Source organism: Hyla sarda, chromosome 1 (genome assembly GCF_029499605.1).
Source record: "Hyla sarda isolate aHylSar1 chromosome 1, aHylSar1.hap1, whole genome shotgun sequence".
In the NCBI taxonomy this organism is placed as follows: domain Eukaryota; kingdom Metazoa; phylum Chordata; class Amphibia; order Anura; family Hylidae; genus Hyla; species Hyla sarda.
The window spans coordinates 321817232-321840832 of record NC_079189.1 but is presented as its reverse complement, the minus strand read 5'-3'; the positions used below and the strand labels follow the sequence as shown (position 1 = coordinate 321840832).

At 41.4% G+C, this 23601-nt stretch overlaps 1 long non-coding RNA gene across 1 annotated transcript in view; it reads right to left on the bottom strand.

The window, feature by feature from the left end:
* The window catches only part of LOC130273040 (uncharacterized), a 152792-nt gene that overhangs the window by 15982 nt on the left and 113209 nt on the right, over window positions 1-23601 (bottom strand). Inside the window, exon 3 of the long non-coding RNA XR_008843849.1 lies at window positions 14360-14526. This is a non-coding gene — a long non-coding RNA (uncharacterized LOC130273040). The remainder of the gene's footprint in view (window positions 1-14359; window positions 14527-23601) is intronic.

Sequence of the window (23601 nt, the reverse complement as noted above, 5' to 3'; positions counted from 1 at the left end):
TGGGTCCCGGCTGCTCTTAGCAACCGGGACCCACAGGGTTTGAAGTGTGCTTGTGAGCACGCTTTAAACCCCGGTAACAGGACAAGGGCATACAGGTATGCCCTAGGTCCTTAAGTACCAGGATGCAAGGGTGTACCTATATGCCCTCCATCCAGGAGGGGTTAAGGACTTATCAGTGTGATTGAATAAAATAGAACTTGAATTAAACTGCACTCCACAAAGCATGGACACAACCAGATCTTTGATACTGTGTCTATGTAAAGGTAAGCAGTAAGTGCAAGAGCTCCATAGCCCCTTTATTCAACTGATAAAAAGGCTCCTGGGAGTTAGAATCCCCCAAACTAGTCAAATATCTAAGACCTATAGCCTGTCAATATTAACTCCTTAGAGTGTACAGCCGTACAGCAGCAGTACCCACACTGGACTGGTTAATAGTGCCGGTGATGCTGTAGAAAATGCAATTTCATTTTCTGAGCAATGAAGGCAGTCTCCATGCTTTTGAGCAATGCTTCTCCTGCTCATAAATATGCATTCCAGATATTATATATTTATTAAATTGGCACTCTCATTAAAACGTATTTTTGCTATTGCGCTCCTTATGGTAAGGACACATTTCCCCCCATCTCTTGCACAGACTTTTGACTCTTGCTGGCCTGGCAGAAGTCCAAAATCAGGAAATGCAGTCTAGAGTGCTCTGGACAGTTCCTGACATGGACAGAGGTGGCAGTAGAGAGAGCAGTGGTCAGACACTGTTGAAAGAACTACACAACTTCCTCTGGAGCATAGGGCAGCTGAAAAGTACTGGAAAGATTAAGATTTTTAAATAGAAGTAATTTACAAATCTGTATAACTTTCTTGAGCCAGTTGATGTAAAAAAAAATTTTTTTTCCACCAGAGTACCCTTTTAAAGGCTGAACTCATTTTGCCCACCAGTATTTCTACAATGATTTCAGATCTGGACTCAGAGATCAAAACCAATGAAAATATGGCTCCTGAAAGCCTTCCTAAAGATAAACTTTATTGGGGAGAATTTATCAAAACCTGACCAGAGGAAGAGTTGCTTCATTTTTAATAAAATAGTTATCATGCCAGTCTAGTGTACAATTGTTATATGTATACATGTAGTTTACATTAATGTATACATTAGTGAGTTATTAAAGAGTAAGCTATTCGAAGGTTTTGGGGTTAACGGAGGGGCCAATAAGATTTTATTATTTGCAGATGATATCCTCCTCTTTGTCACTCATCCCCAGGAGAAAATCCCCCAGATTATGAAAATATTTGAGAAATTCTCTCCTTTATCCGGACTGGAGATTAACTGGAGTAAATCCACCTTGTTACCTCTAGATGAGGATATAGGGGAGATGGAGGGTAAGCTGAAGATACTGGGGAAATTTGAGTGTTTCTCTTACCTAGGGGTTAAAATAGCTGCCACGAATGATAAATACTTGGTCAATAATTTATGTCCTTTGTTGAATAGGTTAGAGAAGAGAGTAGAAACATGGATCAAGATGTCAGAAAGGATGGCGATTATTAAGATGGTGGTTCTCCCTCAGGTTCTGTTCGTGTTTAGTGCCTCTCCAATGTGGATAAGTTATACTTGGTTTCATAAGATAGAAGTAATTTTGGGTAGGCTTCTATGGGGCAGAAAAAGGGTTCGACTAAAATATAGACAGTTCATGGTGTCGTGGGATAGGGGAGGGTTGGGTATGCCCAACCCTCTGCTATACTACCTTGCCTCGCAGCTGGTCCGCATTGTAAATTGGGAAGAGTCAAGGTTCTTACAAATCGTGGTGGATGTAAATAAAAAAAAGAACATATATGAAACACTTGAGCTAGTTAAGCACAAAAAAGATGGTTTATACGATGGCACTTTAATGGGGAAATTTAAAAAGGTGTGGAATAAGATGAAAAAAATGTTACACATTGATCACAATATAGGATGCACACCCCCATGGGGTAACAATAAATTACAAGAGTTAGTTGAAATTGAATCAAGCTTTTGGGAAAATAAAGGTATAAAATCGTTGGACCAAATGTTTGAAAATGGAAAGTTGTATCCATTTGAGCACTTTAAGAGGGGTTATGGAGTTAAAGATAGAGACTGGCTATATTATTGTCAGATTAACCACGCATTTAGAAACACAATAAATAAGGAAGTATACCAAGTACAGCGACACAATATGATAGATACACTGATGCAGTTAGACCACATTAAGAAAAAGGGACTATCTATGATATACAAAAGGTTAAACACGATAGTGGGGATAGATGGTATGAGTAGAATTAGGGATAAATGGGTAGAAATAGTGGGCCAGTTACCAGATAGCAGCTGGAGTACCATTGCACAGAATATTAGTAAGGTTTCTCGGAGTATGGACCATAGAATTGTACAATTTAAGCTGGTACACATGGTTCACTATTCACCACTTCAACTATATAGGATGGGTGCAATAGCCTCGGCCCGATGTGTGAAATGTGGAGCAGAGGATGCGGACTATCTGCATGGCATGTGGTTATGTAGTACATTCTCCAGATTTTGGGAATTAGTGATAAGATGGAGATGGAAAAAAATATATCTATTCAGATCCCCCGGACGATAGAATTCAATCTACTGGGGGCTATATATAATGTGGGAAAATATGAGAATATGCTGCATAGAGTCTTATTCTATGCAAGATTGGTAATTTAAAAAAATTGGATAGCTGTCGAGGAGCCCCAAATAGAAGAATGGACAAGAGGAATAAACAGGATTAAAGATAGGAAACTGAAATGGATTAGGAGTAAGAGTGTAAGGAGAGAATGGAACAGAACATGGACATATTGGTAGAGGAGAGGGATGATTGGGGGCTTCCCATATCTTAACACATTCCCTTATCCCTTTTTCTTCCCTATTTTTTTTTCCCCCGCTTCCTTCTTCTCTGAGGGTTAGGAGGGTGGGTGGTGGGAGGTGCGGGGAGGGCTCAAAATTGTAAAAATGTTATGAAATATGTTATGATGCGTTAGCGGTTGTATGAAATATTTAAGTATTAATGCATCGAAATTGTGAAATGATATTTATAAAATAAAGAAAAAAAAAGATTTGTAAATTACTTCTGTTTAAAAATCTTAAACCTTCAAGTACTTATCAGCTGCTGTATACTACAGAAGAAGTTATTTTTTTTTTTTATTTCTTTTCTGTCTAACCACAGTGCTCTCTGCTGCCACCTCTGTCCGTTTCTGGAAATGTCCAGAAAAGGATAGGTTTGCTATGGGCATTTTCTCCTGCTCTGGACAGTTCCTGACATGGACAGAGGTGGCAGCAGAGAGCACAGTGGTCAGACACTGTTGAAAGAACCACACAACTTCCTCTGGAGCATAGGGCAGCTGAAAAGTACTGGAAAGATTAAGATTTTTATATAGAAGTAATTTACAAATCTGTATAACTTTCTTGAGCCAGTTGATGTAAAAAAAAAAATGTTTTCCACCAGAGTACCCCTTTAAAGGCGGAACTCATTTTGCCCACCAGTATTTCTACAATGATTTCAGATCTGGACTCAGAGTTCAAAACCAATTAAAATATGGCTCCTGAAAGTCTTCCTAAAGATAAACTTTATTGGGGAGAATTTATCAAAACCTGTCCAGAGGAAGAGTTGCTTCATTTTTAATAAAATAGTTATCATGCCAGTCTAGTGTACAATTGTTATATGTATACATGTAGTTTACATTAATGTATACATTAGTGAGTTATTAAAGGGTACTTCACTGTAAAACATTTTTTTAAATCAACTGGTACCAGAAAGTTAAACAGATTTGTAAATTACTTTTATAAAAAAAATATTAATCCTTCCAGTACTTATCAGCTGCTATGTTCCACAGGAAGTTCTTTTCCTTTTGAATTATTTTTCTGTCTGACCACAGTGCTCTCTTCTGACACCTCTATCCATTTTAGGAACTGTCCAGAGCAGGAGAGGTTTGCTATGGGGATTTGCTTGTACTCTGGAGAGTTCCTAAAATGGACAGAGGTGTCAGCAGAGAACACTGTGGTCAAGCAGAAAGGAAATTAAAAAAGAAAAGAACTTCCTGTGGATCAAAACAGCAGCTGAAAAGTACTGGAAGGATTAAGATTTTTTAATAGAAGTAATTAACAAATCTGTTTAACCCCTTACGGACGCAGGGTTTTTCCGTTTTTGTATTTTATTTTTTTCCTCATCCCCTTCTAAAAATCATAACGCATAAAATTTTGCACCAAAAATTCCATATTATGGCTTATTCTTTGCACCACCAATTCTACTTTACAGTGACAAAAAAATTAATTGTGCAACAAAATTGAAGAAAAAATTTAATTTTGTAATTTTTGGGAGCTTCCGTTTCTTCGCAGTGCATTTTTTGGTAAAAATGACACTTTATCTTTATTCTGTAGGTCCATACGGTTAAAATGATACCCTACTTATATAGGTTTGATTTTGTATTACTTCTAAAAAATAAATACATAATTACATGCAGGAAAACGTATATGTTTAAAATTGTCATCTTCTGACCCCTATAACTTTTTTATTTTTCCACCTACAGGGCGGTATGAGGGCTCATTTTTTTGCACTGTGATCTGAAGTTTTTATTGGTATCATTTTTGTATTTATTGGACTTTTTGATCGCTTTTTAGTCATTTTTTTCATGATATAAAAAGTGACCAAAATACGCTATTTTGGACTTTTGAATTTTTTTGTGTGTACCCCATTGACCCTGCGGTTTAATTAATTATATATTTTTATAGTTTAGACATTTCCACATGCGGTGATACCACATATGTTTATTTTTATTTACAGGTTTTTTTTAAATGGGAAATGGGGGGTGATTCTTACTTTTATTAGGGAAGGGGTTAAATGATCTTTATTAACTTTTTTCACACTTTTTTCTTGCAGTGTTATAGCCCCCTAGTGGCTATTGCACTGAACATACCGATCTCATACACAGATCATTGCCGTGCATTGACACGGCAAAGATCAGTGTTATCGGCGGTCGATTGCTCAAGCCTGGATTTCAGGCTTGGCGCAATCAATCGCCAATCGCATTTCACCGAAATGGTCCTGATCAGCCCGACTGAGCTGCTGGGAAGCTTTTACTTTCATTTTAGGGTCTAAAGGGTTAATAGTGAGCGGCATAATGATCGGTGCAGCACACTATTAGCCCAGGATCATGGCTGTCATTAGCCGCCAGGACAGACCTGGTATGAGGCAGGGTCACAGCGTGACCCCGTGTTATATAACGGGACCAGGCGCAGGGCGTACTGGTACGCCCTGCGTCCTTAAGAGGTTAACTTTCTGGTACCTTCTGGTAACTTTCTGGTTGATTTAAAAATAAGTTTCCAGTGGAGTACCCCTTTAATATAAGGGTAGCTTACAAACCAGTGATAATGACTCAAAATATTATAGGAGTTATAACTTCACCGGCTAACCACAAAATTATATTAGCAAGCTTTTAGAGCCCATGCATCAGGCAAGTAGGTACCATAAGTAACCTTTCCTGATAAAGCAGTCTCTGTCCTTCAAAGTTTACTAACATAGTTTTTCTGCTTTGCCAGTAAACTTATTGCACAAACATATTTAATATCTCATAGATTTTTCTTTCTAGCTTGCTACCACACTGTTCTGGCTGAACATCATTTGAAGTATAGAAATGATTAACTATGACATCAAACAACTTATTGTACAAGTAAACCCATCAATAACATTGATATTAGTAGAAGCTACAAGTTCACCCAAAGTCCCATTAGAGCTAGCTAAGTTACTGTTCAAGAAGAAACCATCGATTAGAGCAGAGCATCAGAAATACAAAAAATACAGACAGCTAGCTAGACAGACATACAGATCTAGATGGATAGATAGATAATATTTCTGTTCTTGATACTTGCACTTTTTGATAATTGTACGATTATATTTATGACTTTATATGAAATTGATGTAAGTATCTAGCACTTGTGCACCCTGTTATTCTATCACATGGGAATCACTGAGCTTGAAGATGGTTCTAATGGTGAACTGGAACATTGCTGTGATTTTTGACATGAGCTAATAAATTACATTTTTTGGGCATTTTTGGAGTGCTGCAGCACTGTATATCTATTTTAGAAGACTTGGATTAAGTCTGGGACGCTAGCACCATCTACATAACATACAGGCTGAGTAGTGCTGCATTTCTCTGTTTTCTAGATAGATAGACAGGCAGATAGATAGACAAATAAATAATAGATAGATATGAGATAGATAGATAGATAGATAGATAGATAGATAGATAGACAGGCAGATAGATAGACAGATAAATGATAGATAGATAGATAGATAGATAGATAGATGGATATGAGATAGATAGATAGATAGATAGATAGATATGAGATAGATAGATAAATAGATAGATAGACAGGCAGATAGATAGACAAATAAATAATAGATAGATAGATAGATATGAGATAGATAGATAGATAGATAGATAGACAGGCAGATAGATAGACAAATAAATAATAGATAGATAGATATGAGATAGATAGATAAATAGATAGATAGATAGACAGGCAGATAGATAGACAAATAACAATAGATAGATAGATATGAGATAGATAAATAGATAGATAGACAGGCAGATAGACAGATAAATGATAGATAGATAGATAGGAGATAGATAGATAAGATATTTTAGATATATATATAGAGAAATGATAGATAGATAGATAATAGATAGATGATAGATAGATAGATAGATAGATAGAGTTAAAAAGGACCTTTATTATCAGCAACAACTGGAAGAAAAGCACTGGTATCAGGGCAACAGAAGCAACAACTTGGCATAAATGACTGAATTCTTTATACTCATCACAAGTCCTCCCATAGCTATTAAGCTATAAATAAAAATAAAAAATAAAAACACATACATAAACATATATTTGACAACAGTATGATGTCCTCAAAAGTAGGCAGCATAATGATTTCTTGCGAGAGAAGGGATTTAATTTTACATGATATGAAATATTAGGGTCACTACATTCATGTAACATTATTTATCATACATGCAATTTTGTTTGTGGCCTTTGAAATAGACCATAATTGCCTCATCAGTCAAATAAAGTTGTTCCTAGAGTGTTCACCAAATGTTTTGTTTTATAATGTGTGTTATGTTTCAGATTTTGAATCCTTTAGTCCAGTATGTGTAGAAATATTTATGGTAAAGTTCTGTTGAGATCTGTAGCTCTGAGGAGTAGTATCAATGTCCTAAATCTTATGATGTTTCTGATAAACAATGTAACATTGTGAGGCACATTTGTAAATATACAGTATAGTTATGCAGAAGATGAGTGCCAATCACCCAATTGCCCCACATTGTGCCAAAGGTGCGTTAGTAGGCTGCTATGCTGTCAATATTATTTTGAAGGGTTTTAAGCAATGATAATGATGAAATATGACACTTCAGTAAGTTGAGTTTTTTCGAGGGAAAGAAAACATATTTCTCTCTGGTATCTGTGAGGGTCCCAATTGTTAGAACATGATACTATACACATATTGATAGTATATCTACAGCAAGTGATATGTCATCAATCATTGAGACAAATAGCCAGATCACCATAGATGATGATCCTTGTTATGATCTCAGCCTTTAGTAAAGTGCATGGAGTGTGCAGGTGCAGAACCAAATAGGTTAAAGGGGTACTCTGGTGAAAACCTTTTTTCTTTTAAATCAACTGGTGCCAGAAAGTTAAACAGATTTCTAAATTACTTCTATTAAAAAATCTTAATCCTTCCTGTACTTATTAGCTGCTGAATACTACAGAGGAAATTCTTTTCTTTTTGGAATGCTCTCTGACATCACAAGCACAGTGCTCTTTGCTGATGTCATTATAATAATAATAATAACTCTTTATTTATTGCTGTCCTTAGTGGGATTTGAACCCAATGCCCCAGAACTGCAAGGCAGCAGTGCTAACCACTGAGCCACCATGCTGCCCTTAGCATACATCTGCTATGCACAGTTGCTAAAATGGACAGATATGCCAGCAGAGAGCATTGTGCTCGTGATGTCATCAGTGTTCCAAAAAGAAAGGAATTTCCTCTGTAGCATTCAGCAGCTAATAAGTACTGGAAGGATTAAGATTTTTTAATAGAAGTAATTTACAAATACGTTTAACTTTCTGGCACCAGTTGATTTAAAAGAAAAAAGGTTTTCACCGGAGTACCCCTTTAATGGCAAAAACAACAAGTTTGGCATAGAAAATAAGCTTACATGTTTTGAATGTTATATGCTCTTAATCATGGATAAGTGGATTAAGAGTGTGTAATGCACAAAGCACGTTAGCTTGTTTTCTATGCCAACATGATTTTTAAATGGATCATATAATGTTGTTGCTTTTAACTTCAAACTCAGTGTTGGTGATCTAGGATACTTTTTTGAATATGCCGTCACTGCTTATGGTTGAAAACTTCTTTAAAGGGGTACTCCACGGGGGAAAAAAATATTCTAAATCAACTGGTGCCAGAAAGTTAAACAGATTTGTAAATTACTTCTATTTAAAAATCTTAATCTCAATCTTCTAGTACTTATCAGCTGTTATGTGCTCCACAGTTTTTTTCTTTTTGAATTTTCTTTCTGTCTGACCACAGTGCTCTCTGCTGACACCTCTGTCCCTTTTAGGAACTGTCCAGAGTAGAAGCAAACCCCCATTGCAAACCTCTCCTTCTCTGGACAGTTCCTGATATGGATAGAGGTGTCAGCAGAGAGCACAGTGGTCAGACAGAAAGGAAATTCAAAAAGAATAGAACTTCCTGTGGATCATACAGCAGCTGATAAGTACTGGAAGGATTACGATTTTTTAATAGAAATAATTTATGAATCTGTTTAACTTTCTGGCACCAGTTGATTTAAAAAAAAAATGTTTTCCAGTGGAGTATCCCTTTAAAGGAGCTGTTTGAATATGCCTTATTAGGCCATATTAATGTTATAGAAGACGATCTCCAGCTCTCAGCAGTTCTCATTTTGGTGGGTATGGTTCTATCCATCTAATAAATGGTCAGTCATTCCCTTGAATAGCAACCATGTAAATTCCCCTTTTCTTCAAGGGCAAAAAATAAAAAAATAAATAGCATAAACATCAAAGCTGATGTGTGATTAAATAATTAACCCCGGGTCCCACTGGGCCTATTGAGCAAACTGACGAACAGCCCCGTATTTACCCTGAGGGATATCTGTCAATCACTAACATCCACAAATCTCCCCCCTACAAACACATCCCTCACATATTTTAATTCTCTAAAAAGCCCCCTTCAGGGATTGTTCCCTGCTTATGGATGACTTTTCATCATGCTGGATTATGTTCCAAAGTTTTCTTACAGTTTAATGAATAAAATCACATAGTGAGATGGAATACCATAAGAAAACAAGAATGCAAGGGATGGACTGACAATTCACTGTAAAAGCTTTCTGGAATGTATTATTAATCATTTTATTAGATAATCCACTTTATCAAGATCTAGTTGCTAGCTCTGGAGAAATCTAGCCTAAAAACTGACCACACTGTAGTATATATATTTTTTTTCAAGTGGGGAGGATGGTAAATACTGTAGTTTATTATAATACAGATATTATAATACATTTGCAGCAGTTGGTTTCCTAAACACAGTTGTTGCATACTGTATGTGTCCTTCCTAAATGTTTCTCTAAATTCAATACTTTATAAAATATATACGGTGCATGAATACTGGTCTTTCACAACAACATGAATTAAAGGGGTACTGCCCCCTAGACATTTTATCCCCTATCCAAGGGATAGGGAATAACATGTCTGATCCCGGGAGGTCCAGCCACTGGGGACCCCACTGCGATCTCTGGGCCAGCACTGTGGCATTCAAGGACACAGAAGCCTGGGGCCTCCATTCATTTCTATGGGAGGGGTCGTGACGGCTAGTACCCCCCGGCCGGACCCTCCGGGATTAGACATGTTATCCCCTATCCCTTGCATAGGGGATAACATGTCTAAGGACAGAGTACCCCTTTAACATTCTCTCTATATGTATACAGAGTTTTTCTATATAATTTATATAAACTAAGCCTTTTAGGCCTTTGAGTGTTTTGATGCCGTGTTCTGACATTAAGTTAAATTGGTTCTTAACCCCTTAAGGACCAAGGACGTACCGGTACGTCCTTGGTCCTGCTCTTCTGATATAACGCGGGGTTACACAGTAACCCCGCGTCATATCACGGCGGGCCCGGCGTCATAGTGAAGCTCAGAGCTGAGCCGCGCGGCTAAAAGTGAAGGTGAAAGTTCCCGGCTAGCTCAGTCGGGCTGTTCGGGATAGCCGCGGCTAATCGCGGCATCCCGAACAGCTGAAAGGACAGCGGGAGGGCCCCTTCCTGCCTCCTCGCTGTCCGATCGCCGAATGACTGCTCAGTGCCTGAGATCCAGGCCTGAGCAGTCATGCGGCAGAATCGTTGATCACTGGTTTCTTATGAGAAACCAGTGATCAACATAGAAGATCAGTGTGTGCAGTGTTATAGGTCCCTATGGAACTATAACACTGCAAAAAAAAAGTGAAAAAAAAGTGAATAAAGATCATTTAACTCCTCCCCTATTAAAAGTTTGAATCACCCCCCTTTTCCAATAAAAAAAAAAAAACACAGTGTAAATAAAAATAAAATAAACATATGTGGTATCACCGCGTGCGGAAATGTCCGAATTATAAAAATATATAATTAATTAAACTGCTCGGTCAATGGCGTGTGCGCAAAAAAATTCCAAAGTCCAAAATAGTGCATTTTTGGTCACTTTTTATATCATTTAAAAATGAATAAAAAGTCCCATCAATGCAAAAATGGTACCGTTAAAAACTTCAGATCACGGCGCAAAAAATGAGCCCTCATACCGCCCCATACACGGAAAAATAAAAAAGTTATAGGGGTCAGAAGATGACAATTTTAAACGTATTAATTTTCCTGCATGTAGTTATGATTTTTTCCAGAAGTCCGACAAAATCAAACCTATATAAGTAGGGTATCATTTTAATCGTATGGACCTACAGAATACATATCAGGTGTCATTTTTACCGAAAAATGTACTACGTAGAAACGGAAGCCCCCAAAAGTTACAAAACAGCGGGTTTTTTTTTCAATTTTGTCGCACAATGATTTTTTTTCCCGCTTCACCGTAGATTTTTGGGCAAAATGACTGATGTCATTACAAAGTAGAATTGGTGGCGCAAAAAATAAGCCATCATATGGATTTTTAGGTGCAAATTTGAGTTATGATTTTTTAAAGGCAAGGAGCAAAAAACGAAAATGCAAAAACGGAAAAACCCGCGGTCCTTAAGGGGTTAAAGAAGCACTCTGTTTTTTTTTGCCTATATCATACACATTTACTAGCCTTACATCGCCATTTGTTTCATTCCAGTGCAGCTTCATCCATGTGTTTTATTACTCTAATTTGGTCATGTGATCGCAAGTCTGACTCTTTACCCCTTTCAGGTTGTCAGACTCTAACTTCCTGTGGACTATTGGATGAAATTTTCACCTACCTGATTCCCCTCCTACTAGCCCCAAACCCCTCCCCATGCAGCTGAATCTGCTAGCTCTAAAGCAATGTTTCTCAACCCAACCAGTGTGCCTCCAGCTGTTGCCAAAGACTGTCCAGGCATGCTAGATGTTGTAGTTTTGCAACAGCTGAAGGAACACTGGTTGGGAAACACTGCTCCATGGGACGAGGGTATGTAGTAAATGTACTCTTCGCCTGAGGCTGTGTTCACGCATTGTGTTTTTGTTGCTTTTTTTCTGTTTTTGCTGTGATTTTCACCAGATCATGGCAAAAATAAAGATTGCACCGAAATTGTGCAAAATATGGTAAAGACTTAAACATTTTTACCACGATTTAGAAAAATCAATAAAAAAAAACAGTTAAAAAGAAGTAAAAATGTCAATCTTCATAAAACACCTCAAATGTGAATATAGTTTAAATCACTTTCTCCACATGGCAATTTTGTTTCTTTAAAAAAAAAATGTACTTCAAGTAAGAAAATGCATCAGAACTGCACAGTCTGAACTAACGCCAACCCACTTGTGAGCCTAATGAATTTAAATGGGTGATCTGCAGCACCAGCAGCCTGAGGAGATGACAAGGTCCAATAATTAAGCCAAAGCCAGAGGATTCATGGGAAATATAGACTGCATTCAAAAACCCACATCAATGTGTGTTTGTAAACCAAAATGGAGCCTATCACCATGCCTGCCACATCAGTAAAAAGAGGTGGACAAATGGCATAGATAAGAAACTCTACAATATTAGCTAATAATAACCAATGCTGCACTATGTAGACAAAAAAAAAATCTCAGAATGCTTCTTTAAAAGCAAAGGTAATAGTGGGCACAGCTGTACTTTTTGACCAAATAAAATGATAATCTGCATATTATTTAACTATATCACCTCAAAAGTGAAGGTGAACCTTATATTTAAAGGGGTCCACAGTAGCAATAGCAGATAAAAGACCATTGTAGGCGCAGAGGATCACCAGTATATGCAACGGATGATCAAATGTATGATGAATGAAATTATCTTTAATCCAACAGGTAAAATGGTACAGAAATGGCACATTTCAGGGTTCACAGGTTCACCCCTTCATCAGATTAATATCTGGTATTAATCTGATAAGATATTGCTACTGTGTCTACCTGAGGACTGGTGAATTCCTGTTCCTAAAGACCTGTTCCTGAGGCTAATCAGCATTTCGTAAAAGCAGCAGCCCCCCTTTAGGTATTAGCGGGAGAAGCTCCTTTTAACTAGTAAAACCAGCAGCCCCCTTTAGGTTAATAGAGCCCCTGTTTCCAAGATTAAAAAAAAAAAATTTGAAAACAGAAACAAAAAAAAAAAAACATACTCACCTGCCCCTCCAGTGGCGCTTGTATCTTCTTCTGCTGCACTCTGATGCCTCCACTCCTCACAATGGCCGACGTGAGGGGCCTGGTAAGGAGACCACCTCACGTCACTCTTAAATCGGCGGCCGTGGGCCTCAGCTCTCCACTGCTGAGGCATCAGCGGAGGTGAGCGGCCTGGCCTGCACACGTCAATTCTGCCCCTTGTTTCTTTAGGCACAGCAACCACTTACTTGAAGCAGCAGCCATGCTGCACGCCTCCTCGTGACACTTAGTGTGTCATTGCTCAGGGCAGGTGGACTGCCCACGGATTGCCCGGCCCATCGGGAAAATGCTCGGTGTGCCTGATGGCCAGTCTGGCCCTGATAATAACCCAATTTACTAATATAATGTTATTACCCATAGTGCAGAGATCTTCCATATCCATGACACATCACAGGTTTTGAATGCAGAGAGCTACCGTCCCTCCTCCCCTCTTTCTTCCTATCAGCATGGGACAAGACCAGTCATGTGGAGGAGGAAGCTGATATTACTACTCATTAGATTTAAATGGGCACACTCATTAAAACTATTTTTTGCTATTGCACTCCTTATGGTAAATATGGAAAAACATCTAATGTACTTTGTTTAAAACAAATAGTTTTCTATGTTTTATTTGTGTTTAAAAAAAAGCTGCCACTAGGTGTCTCCCTACTTGTCCAGAGCACATCCCCCCCCCCCATCTCTTGCACAGACTTTGGACTCCTGCTGGCCTGGCAGAAGTCCAAAATCAGGAAATGCAGTCTTGAGTGCTAAGAAGGAGGGGCGGGTGGGTGCAGCCTTAGCCAATTACTGCTCTGGGCTGCGTGTAGCAGAGTGAGGGAGGAAGATCTCCCCTGTATGGCTTCAGATGATGTCACAGCCTGCTGGGTAAGGCCCCTTCCCAGTCTGTGAATCTGACTGAGCGGAAAATACAGAGCAATATCAAGGTAGAAAACTAACAAATAATAAAAAATAAAGGCAGGGGGTGGTTTATCATAATGGGGGCAGTGAATTGGAAGGATTATTACATTTAACAAGATCATGAGAGGTACTCTTTAAGACTCACTAGATAAGGCAACAGGAAGCCAATCTCAGTCACAGTAGTTTCCGTCAGAACTGTATTCCTCTTGTCTTATCTAATAAGTCATAAGACTAATGAGTAAAGAATGGCAGATTGTTTCTTTCGCTGGACAACCCCTTTAAGGTGTAATATTTTGTGTACTGCATTTATCTCAGCATGAACAAATTTGCGAAATGTCATCTATAAATCTCATCCCAACTGAACGTGTTTAATGAGGAGAATAGTTTATCATCTATATATGGGGAAGCTCCTGCCACATTGCAGAAATACATGTGTATAGTGTGAGGGCTACTAGTGTCCCCATCAATGTATTATTTGTTTGATGATACTAATGCTAAATGCACTATTGATTAAAAAATAAATTAAAAAAAACATAAGTACCTCACAAATAAATGACTAGAGATTTATGTCATTTTTCCTCCTTGGAAGATTTAGTAAGTGGATAAGGAGGAAAACAAGTCCTGGGCAATTGTGTCCTTGGAAATATCGGTAAAAGAAGGAGACTCTTCTTAAATCCTCCTCTTGCATTCCTTGCTCTATATATCTCCCTGAAAATAATATATACTGTATATATAATATATATCATCTATGGACCTAATTAAATATACATATGGACATTTTGGACATAATAGTATACACCTGATAGGTTACGATTTCATTCTCAATGAAGAATATTTTACTACTTATGTTACTGGATATTTATTCACAGTTAACAATCCAGCATGTTAACCACAGTACAAATAATGGGAAATAGAGAAGCAGCAATTAGTTTCAGATTATAGCAAGGAGCCCATTGAGGCACACGTGTCTGCACAATAGTGGACACCCTAGGCTTTATAAAATAGCTTTGTTGTGCCGCTAATAAGATAACAAATTAGCCATTTAACATAAAACTAATAGCTATCCAATTATCTCCAATTTGTCAGAAGTCACCATGTCAAATAAATGTTTGCATTAATGAAGTGTAGAGCGAGTGTAGTATCTTCTAACTGAGACATGCAAAGTGTGCAGTCTTTTTTATCCTCTTCTGTGACATGTCCATGAAGGCACTTACTGTGCTGGCAGTGGAACAGTTACAGCAGTTGTCAAAAATCCCATAAAATTTCCATGCGATGGGAATCAAATTAGGGATGGGACACGCTTGCTAAATTGACAGATGCTCACCTATTATACAGAGGCATTGCCTTTTACATCACGGGGATTCTACGATTAGGATATTTTTAGAATGGGCTTAGTATATATTTCTTTTGATTTATAAGCATTAATGTTATAGCAATACCGCCAACACAAATTCTTTGGGCTTCCTTTGCAATTATCCCCCACAAATAAGAAATAGCACTAATAATTGCTTTAAAAAGAATTGGCCCTAATAAATGCTTAATTTAAAATACTCAATCCAATAAGATCAAAATCTATAAAACTCTTTACCAAAAATAATCATTTTGTGCTTCTTTAAGCAACTAACTGAGTTGTATGTGTTCATTAGGCAATTCTATCATGTACAAATAAGTTTATAGGCATTCTGTAAATCCGTACACCACATGATCAGCTTTCTAAGAAAAGCCAATCAGAGTAGCTTAGAAATGAACGGTTGCAGAGGCAAAAAAAAAAATAAAACTATAGCCCCTTAAATTACTAAGTTTAAAAGCATCACTGTAATTTGGAAAAACTTTTGACATGTTGTCCAGACATAGTTAAAAGTTTAGATTGCATTGGGTCTCAGTCCTGAGACCCACTGCGATTGAAAGTTATAAGTATAATGCACAGAAGGGGGAATGATACAGGGAGTGAGGCACGCGCTACCACACATTTCACCCAGCTGTAATACGCAATCGCAGCGGAGACCTAACATGTCAAATGTTTTTCCAAATACAGGGATGCTTTAAAGGGGTACTCCAGTGTAAAAAAAAAAAAAAAAAGAAGCAATTTACAAATATGTTTAACTTTCTGGCACCAGTTAATCTTAAAACATTTCTTTTTCACTGGAGTACCCCTTTAAGGGCAATAGAATCGGTAGGTTTTTGGATTCAGCTTAACAAAGTGGTCTTCCTTCCTTTACTTTTGCTTTTGATACTAGTTATGACTAGATTCACATCTGCATCGGAGACTCTGTATGGCGCCTCCATTGCAGATTCTGTTAAACAAATTGGAGTTGGCCAGTCTGCTGCGCAATAGACAACAATGGACTCTAGCTTCTAAAAAGAGGCAGTAATATATTATGCATCTATCTCCATGCCTACTACTATAATTGAGCTAGGGGCCAGTCAACCACAAATGTAACATGTAAAGAAATTAAAATGTCATGGACAAATAGAACTATTCCTGATATTTTATGAAAAGGCGTCCTCTAATCAGAGGATCACTTTAAGGGGCAATTTATTTATTGATGCCTCAAACCTTGATAATGCAAACAAATTGTACACTTTCTTATTGTCTTATTGCCTATTTTTTCTTATTGTGGGTAATATATTCTGTATTTTGTAGAAACACAATACCAATAGTATCAGGTTATAATAACTGCCTTGGCCGATAGCTCTGCTGATAGAATATATCAAGGTTGTAATATAAGCCAAGGACAGCAAAGATCAATTACAGCTGAGGTTTATAAACAACAAGGTTATTAATTAAAAATCTCCGCCATCATATAGCAGTTTTAATTGGAGACCGTTAGATAAAATTGAAAGCCTGTCCAAGGGGAATTGACAATTTTATTAGGAGGAATCTGAGATTGAAGAACAAATGAAGGCTGCACAGTTTAATTGTACAGTTTTCTAAACCGTACAATGAAGTGAGTCTCGGCTATAATGAGATTTTTGATTATCTCCTATATTACTGTGATATCCCTATGTGTTCTTGTAACAAACATAGCAGATGCCAAGTCCCTATGGTCTTTCATTGTTGTCACTACCTTCTGCAAAGCACGCTAGAGAAGATACATCTGATTATATGCAAAGGATGTAATGTTTGGTGTTTTTCATTAAACATTAATTATCCTGAAGATGGGCCGATAGGTACTTAAGGCTGCAGCACCGTACAGACATCTTCCATTGACTTGTGTGAGTTGGTATTGAACTCTGGGTACAGCGCACTAATTGTTGCTTCAGTCTTGTCGAAGCCGTGCTGTCATTTTTAAAGAAGATAAATTATAGAACAGAAGCGAGAAGATAGTTATGCTTTCATCAAGTACTTAGAAGCATTAAGGCTGTAAGCTTTGGCACGTTAGGCATGTTCACATTGTTGAGATCACTTTTGTCAGTTTCTGGCTCTAGGCGTCCACATGAATTAGTGCTTTTTCCCAACATTTTATAAAACTTTGCTGGGTTACAAAATAATTCAATATTCTTATTAACATTATCTACAATGCTGCTAAGTGTGATATTGTCACGATGCCGGCTGGCAGGTAGTGGATCCTCTGTGCCAGAGAGGGATTGGCGTGGACCGTGCTAGTGGACCGGTTCTAAGCCACTACTGGTTTTCACCAGAGCCCGCCGCAAAGCGGGATGGTCTTGCTGCGGCGGTAGTGACCAGGTCGTATCCACTAGCAACGGCTCACCTCTCTGGCTGCTGAAGATAGGCGCGGTACAAGGGAGTAGGCAAAAGCAAGGTCGGACGTAGCAGAAGGTCGGGGCAGGCAGCAAGGATCGTAGTCAGGGGCAGCGGCAGAAGGTCTGGAAACACAGGCAAGGAACACACAAGGAACGCTTTCACTGGCACTAAGGCAACAAGATCCGGCAAGGGAGTGCAGGGGAAGTGAGGTGATATAGGGAAGTGCACAGGTGAACACACTGATTGGAACCACTGCGCCAATCAGCGGCGCAGTGGCCCTTTAAATCGCAGAGACCCGGCGCGCGCGCGCCCTAGGGAGCGGGGCCGCGCGCGCCGGGACAGAACAGACGGAGAGCGAGTCAGGTAGGGGAGCCGGGGTGCGCATCGCGAGCGGGCGCTACCCGCATCGCGAATCGCATCCCGGCTGGCAGCGGAATCGCAGCGCCCCGGGTCAGAGGACGTGACCGGAGCGCTGCCGCGGGGAGAGTGAAGCGAGCGCTCCGGGGAGGAGCGGGGACCCGGAGCGCTCGGCGTAACAGTACCCCCCCCCTTGGGTCTCCCCCTCTTCTTAGAGCCTGAGAACCTGAGGAGCAGACTTTTGTCTAGGATGTTGTCCTCAGGTTCCCAGGATCTCTCTTCAGGACCACAACCCTCCCAGTCCACTAAAAAAAAGTTTTTCCCTCTGACCTTTTTGGCAGCTAAAATTTCTTTGACCGAGAAGATGTCCGAGGAGCCGGAAACAGGAGTGGGAGGAACAGATTTGGGAGAAAAACGGTTGAGGATGAGTGGTTTGAGAAGAGAGACGTGAAAGGCATTAGGGATACGAAGAGAGGGAGGAAGAAGAAGTTTATAAGAGACAGGATTAATTTGACACAAAATTTTGAAAGGACCAAGATAGCGTGGTCCCAACTTGTAGCTAGGGACACGGAAGCGGACATATTTAGCGGAGAGCCATACCTTGTCTCCAGGGGAAAAAACGGGGGGAGCTCTTCTTTTCTTATCCGCGAACTTCTTCATGCGTGATGAAGCCTGTAAGAGAGAATTTTGGGTCTCTCTCCATATGATGGAAAGGTCACGAGAAATTTCATCCACAGCGGGCAGACCAGAGGGCAAGGGAGTAGGGAGGGGGGGAAGAGGGTGACGGCCGTACACCACGAAAAATGGGGATTTGGAGGAAGACTCAGAGACCCTGAAGTTATACGAGAATTCGGCCCATGGGAGGAGATCTGCCCAGTCATCCTGGCGAGAGGAAACAAAATGTCGCAAATAATCACCCAAGATCTGGTTAATCCTTTCTACTTGTCCATTGGACTGGGGATGATATGCAGAAGAAAAATTTAATTTAATCTTGAGTTGTTTACAGAGAGCCCTCCAGAATTTAGACACGAATTGGACGCCTCTATCCGAGACAATCTGCGTAGGCAACCCGTGAAGACGAAAAATGTGTACAAAAAATTGTTTAGCCAACTGAGGCGCAGAAGGAAGACCAGGAAGAGGGATGAAATGTGCCATTTTGGAGAATCGATCAACGACCACCCAAATAACAGTGTTGCCACGGGAAGGGGGTAAATCAGTAATAAAATCCATACCAATCAGAGACCAAGGCTGTTCGGGGACAGGCAGAGGATGAAGAAAACCAGCGGGCTTCTGGCGAGGAGTCTTATCCCGGGCACAGATAGTGCAGGCTCGCACAAAGTCCACAACATCCGTCTCCAGAGTCGGCCACCAATAGAAGCGGGAGATGAGTTGCACAGATTTCTTGATACCCGCATGACCTGCGAGATGGGAGGAGTGACCCCATTTGAGGATTCCGAGGCGTTGGCGAGGAGAAACAAAGGTCTTTCCTGGAGGAGTCTGCCTGATGGAGGCAGGAGAAGTGGAGATCAGGCAGTCAGGTGGAATGATGTGTTGCGGAGAGAGTTCAACTTCTGAGGCATCCGAGGAACGAGAGAGAGCATCGGCCCTAATGTTCTTATCGGCAGGACGAAAGTGAATCTCAAAATTAAATCGGGCAAAGAACAGAGACCACCGGGCCTGGCGAGGATTCAGCCGTTGGGCAGACTGGAGGTAGGAGAGGTTCTTGTGGTCGGTGTAGATAATAACAGGAGAACTTGATCCCTCCAGCAGATGCCTCCATTCCTCAAGTGCTAATTTAATGGCTAGAAGCTCTCGATCCCCGATGGAGTAGTTCCTCTCCGCTGGAGAGAAGGTCCTAGAGAAAAAACCACAAGTGACAGCATGCCCGGAAGAATTTTTTTGTAGAAGAACAGCTCCAGCTCCCACTGAGGAGGCATCAACCTCCAACAGGAAGGGTTTGGAAGGGTCAGGTCTGGAGAGGACGGGAGCCGAAGAAAAGGCAGACTTGAGTCGTTTAAAGGCGTCTTCTGCTAGAGGAGGCCAGGACTTGGGATCAGCATTTTTTTTGGTTAAAGCCACGATAGGAGCCACAATGGTAGAAAAATGTGGAATAAATTGCCTGTAATAATTGGCGAACCCCAAAAAGCGTTGGATAGCACGGAGTCCGGAGGGGCGTGGCCAATCTAAGACGGCAGAGAGTTTGTCTGGATCCATCTGTAGTCCCTGGCCAGAGACCAAATATCCTAGAAAAGGAAGAGATTGGCATTCAAACAGACATTTCTCAATCTTGGCATAGAGTTGGTTGTCACGAAGTCTCTGAAGAACCATACGGACATGCTGGCGGTGTTCTTCTAGATTGGCAGAAAAAATTAGGATATCGTCCAGATATACAACAACACAGGAGTATAACAGATCACGAAAAATTTCATTGACAAAGTCTTGGAAGACGGCAGGGGCGTTGCACAGTCCAAAGGGCATGACCAGATACTCAAAGTGTCCATCTCTGGTGTTAAATGCCGTTTTCCACTCGTCCCCCTCTCTGATGCGGATGAGGTTATAGGCGCCTCTTAAGTCCAATTTAGTGAAGATGTGGGCACCTTGGAGGCGATCAAAGAGTTCAGAGATGAGGGGTAAGGGGTAGCGGTTCTTAACCGTGATTTTATTAAGACCGCGGTAGTCAATGCAAGGACGTAGGGAGCCATCTTTTTTGGACACAAAGAAAAATCCGGCTCCGGCAGGAGAGGAGGATTTACGGATAAAGCCCTTTTTTAGATTCTCCTGGACGTATTCGGACATGGCAAGAGTCTCTGGGGCAGAGAGAGGATAAATTCTGCCCCGGGGTGGAGTAGTGCCCGGGAGGAGGTCGATAGGGCAATCATAAGGCCTGTGAGGAGGTAGAGTCTCAGCTTGTTTTTTGCAGAAAACATCCGCGAAGTCCATATAGGCCTTAGGGAGACCGGTTACTGGAGGAACCACAGAGTTACGGCAAGGGTTACTGGGAACTGGTTTTAGACAGTTCTTGGAACAAGAGGACCCCCAACTCTTGATCTCCCCAGTGGACCAATCCAGGGTAGGGGAATGAAGTTGAAGCCAGGGAAGTCCAAGGAGAATTTCCGAGGTGCAATTGGGGAGGACCAAAAGTTCAATCCTCTCATGATGAGATCCGATGCTCATAAGAAGGGGCTCCGTGCGGAAACGTATGGTACAGTCCAATCTTTCATTATTTACACAATTGATGTAGAGGGGTCTGGCGAGACTGGTCACCGGGATGTTGAACCTGTTGACGAGAGAGGCCAAAATAAAATTTCCTGCAGATCCAGAGTCCAAGAAGGCCACTGTAGAGAAGGAGAAGGCAGAGGCAGACATCCGCACAGGCACAGTAAGACGTGGAGAAGCAGAGTAGACATCAAGGACTGTCTCACCTTTGTGCGGAGTCAGCGTACGTCTTTCCAGGCGGGGAGGACGGATAGGACAATCTCTCAGGAAGTGTTCGGTACTAGCACAGTACAGGCAGAGGTTCTCCATACGGCGTCGTGTCCTCTCTTGAGGTGTCAGGCGAGACCGGTCGACCTGCATAGCCTCCACGGCGGGAGGCACAGGAACAGATTGCAGGGGACCAGAGGAGAGAGGAGCCGAGGAGAAGAAACGCCTCGTGCGAACAGAGTCCATATCTTGGCGGAGTTCCTGACGCCTTTCGGAAAAACGCATGTCAATGCGAGTGGCTAGGTGAATAAGTTCATGTAGATTAGCAGGAATTTCTCGTGCGGCCAGAACATCTTTAATGTTGCTGGATAGGCCTTTTTTGAAGGTCGCGCAGAGGGCCTCATTATTCCAGGACAATTCTGAAGCAAGAGTACGGAATTGTACGGCATACTCGCCAACGGAAGAATTACCCTGGACCAGGTTCAACAGGGCAGTCTCAGCAGAAGAGGCTCGGGCAGGTTCCTCAAAGACACTTCGGATTTCCGAGAAGAAGGAGTGTACAGAGGCAGTGACGGGGTCATTGCGGTCCCAGAGCGGTGTGGCCCATGACAGGGCTTTTCCGGACAGAAGGCTGACTACGAAAGCCACCTTAGACCTTTCAGTGGGAAACAGGTCCGACATCATCTCCAGATGCAGGGAACATTGGGAAAGAAAGCCACGGCAAAACTTAGAGTCCCCATCAAATTTATCCGGCAAGGATAAGCGTATCCCAGGAGCGGCCACTCGCTGCGGAGGAGGTGCAGGAACTGGCGGAGGAGATGACTGCTGAAGCTGTGGTAGTAACTGTTGTAGCATAACGGTCAGTTGAGACAGCTGTTGGCCTTGTTGCGCTATCTGTTGTGACTGCTGGGCGACCACCGTGGTGAGGTCAGCGACAACTGGCAGAGGAACTTCAGCGGGATCCATGGCCGGATCTACTGTCACGATGCCGGCTGGCAGGTAGTGGATCCTCTGTGCCAGAGAGGGATTGGCGTGGACCGTGCTAGTGGACCGGTTCTAAGCCACTACTGGTTTTCACCAGAGCCCGCCGCAAAGCGGGATGGTCTTGCTGCGGCGGTAGTGACCAGGTCGTATCCACTAGCAACGGCTCACCTCTCTGGCTGCTGAAGATAGGCGCGGTACAAGGGAGTAGGCAAAAGCAAGGTCGGACGTAGCAGAAGGTCGGGGCAGGCAGCAAGGATCGTAGTCAGGGGCAACGGCAGAAGGTCTGGAAACACAGGCAAGGAACACACAAGGAACGCTTTCACTGGCACTAAGGCAACAAGATCCGGCAAGGGAGTGCAGGGGAAGTGAGGTGATATAGGGAAGTGCACAGGTGAACACACTGATTGGAACCACTGCGCCAATCAGCGGCGCAGTGGCCCTTTAAATCGCAGAGACCCGGCGCGCGCGCGCCCTAGGGAGCGGGGCCGCGCGCGCCGGGACAGAACAGACGGAGAGCGAGTCAGGTAGGGGAGCCGGGGTGCGCATCGCGAGCGGGCGCTACCCGCATCGCGAATCGCATCCCGGCTGGCAGCGGAATCGCAGCGCCCCGGGTCAGAGGACGTGACCGGAGCGCTGCCGCGGGGAGAGTGAAGCGAGCGCTCCGGGGAGGAGCGGGGACCCGGAGCGCTCGGCGTAACAGATATATTATTGGAAATCACATTCAGGCATTTGCATGATGTAAAATATTAAAGCAAAAAAGTAAATGTAATGATTTTTGAGAGTTAAATTAATACTTTGGCCCAACAATGTGGCACATAAAAGTCAATGGCATTAAAGGCCTTTTGTAATATCACTTAGTTCTGCCAACTACTTTGGACCATTTGGACTAAAAGCGCCTGGCATCAAAATTGATGCTGCCAAGAAATACTGTAAGCTGGCTGAACACAATAGATGACCAAACCATCATCTAGCTGACAGCTACAGCCTATCCTTATAATGTTCATTGTACCTGTTGACTTGGTTATATTATATCTTGTTTTGATGCCTCTCTGCAATGTGTACTCAAAGTGGTCTCATGTATTTTGTCTGTGCATTATACATTTAACAAGTTTTCTATGACAGTCAGCAGGGTAGCAAAAATCTGCAGACCACCAATTCTATGTGAAAATGTTTATCTCTGTAGAAATTTGCAGGTTCAGCACACATACCACTGTATGATCCTGCAAGTTTTCCTTATTTCTAGAGGTCTAGGGCAGGTCCACTGTAGAACTGAGAATAGTAATGCTGGTAGTGCAGTGTGCAATACATAGCAG